The following is a 2,322-nucleotide window of genomic DNA, read 5'->3' on the forward strand; positions in this document are numbered from 1 at the left end:
ACCTGGAGCCAGTGTTTGGTTTGTCCACTCTGGGCTACTGTAGAAACTGCAGAAGAGGACCCGCTCTCTTTGTAGACAAAAACGTCTCATTAAAAAAAGGTAACAAAAACACAATGAAACTTATTTTCAGGTGATTGCACACTAATGAAAACATACCTATAAATATTATATCCACTATTTTCTCAGACAAACGTAAACTCGCTGCGGAGACATCGCATGTATTATAAATGTATAAATCTACACAACGGAGGGAGAGGATGAAACAAACTAAATATTTACAAGCTCAAACAAACCATTTACATATTAGGAACACGGAGCGAGAGAGAAAGGTCAAACGGGCCACACCTACCGATTACCTGCGGACAGTGCGAGAGGAGGGACCTTAAAGCATAAATCTTCCATTTTCTTCTGGCAATTTCGTTAAAAAGTTGGTTAAAATTTGCTATTTAGGTTCGGATGGAAACCTGATCTGTGCCGGACTGAAATCTAAAACACAGAAACACAGAAAGCACAGCTAAAGTAAAGCACTTCAGTTTTCTGTTCGGTGTCAGAAGGCCTTTGAATTTAACCAACGTTTTATTTTTTGGGGCCAGAGGAGAGCTCAGTCTGTTGTAGTGAACCACTTCATTTACTGCCTCCGGTAACAAGGACTGAGAGACGTAAGCTGTATTATAGTGGCAGAATCAAAGTGCTTTACTGTGCAGAGCATTTTATTCTGGCTCTGTCTCTGTGAACAGACTGATATGAAACAAGAGAGAGCAAAGGTATTTATTTTATTTTATGTTTAGTTTTTATTGTTTCAGTATTAATACAGTATTTAGGATTAAAGAAGTTAAGAATAGTTATAACACAAACACACTCGTGCTTGTGCTGATAAATTTGACTAAAACTAAAACCAAAGACATTTTATATATTTTTAAGTTTTAAAAAAAGGACATTATATCAAAGTCAAGTTTCTATTTTTATTTCATTTAACTAAAAAATGATTTTCCACACCTGGTTTTAGTTTTAGTTAACTATAATAACCTTGGATTACAGTAAAACTGACGGAAAGATGTCACAATAGTAGACAATCTCATCTAACTCCAAAACGATGCGTCATAATAACATCATTACTTTAAATGTCATCGGGGTTTCGTGAGGCTTAATGCAGAAACTCACTCCACCTTCACTGAACATGTAAAAACACGAGATCACCAGGGATCGGTTGCAAGACTTTCCCCTTGGATTACACGAGCGCCACGCTAAAGAGAAAACAAGACGACGAGCTGGACGAACTGTTTCACAGCGGAAACAAACGGCTGTTTCCAGAAATGTGCTCTCAAAGAAGAAGACGCTCCCGGGAGAAGGAAGCAGCTCCGATGATCCTCGACCGAGAGGAAGAAACGTTTACAGCCACACTGTCACCTCGTGTTCAGTGAGTTTCTAGAGATACCAGCGCTGATTTGTGGCTTTTTACTCGCCTTGTTATTGATCCCTGTATGAACACACATTGTGAATGTCTTAAAACGACACTCAGATGTTCCCTGCAGGCTCCATGAAGAGATCCGCCCGTAAAGCAACTTCAGTGAAAGTGACGAAGGACAAAATCCACAAAGGTCTTATCCGCGAATGGAAACGCGCGAGTCCTCGCGCCACACACTCCAAACAACTTCTGAAGCTTCACACTAGTTTTAGAAAACGAATAAAGAGCGACTGTTGATTTTATACCTTCAGCCTTTTCACTGAAACACTGGCGAGCTTTAATATCGGCTCATCCATCAATGGTTGGGAAACATCTCCGTGACACCGGGGAACTCTGACAACATGTAAAGCAGATGTTTCTTACGGGCAGATGTTTTGATTTCACACTTTAGTCTCACACAGACGCACAGACACACAAACACCTGAACCTACGCTGCGATTCCTGATTCTCTACGGGAAATCTGGTCGGTGATCCCAATTTGTTTTCCAGCCAAACCCAAAAGTTACCAGAATCTGTGGGTGTTCGTTTGGGATTCTGAACATCTGATGTGCGTAATGTTTTTACGATTAATAATCCAAACGAAAAGGTTTACCTGCTGTACATATAACGAGTATTTCTCTGGTAAAGTTCTCTTTTTCTCTCCTGTTGATCAAATAAAAGTTAATCTGCTTAAACTCCAGATAAAAACAACCTGTTGTTGAGTTTATATTCACTCACACAACTTCAGCCGGTATACTCGCTGTGCACACAATGACTGAGGTCACTGGATCTCCCCAAACCAGTTAGCTGTCTGGGCCCATTGTTGGCTCATGCAGGCAGCGTTTGGCTCCTCACCCAACCCTCCTCCTCCTCCTCCT

This window comes from Morone saxatilis, unplaced genomic scaffold (genome assembly GCF_004916995.1).
Source record: "Morone saxatilis isolate NCDOM2014 unplaced genomic scaffold, NCSU_SB_2.0 Contig17, whole genome shotgun sequence".
In the NCBI taxonomy this organism is placed as follows: Eukaryota; Metazoa; Chordata; class Actinopteri; family Moronidae; genus Morone; species Morone saxatilis.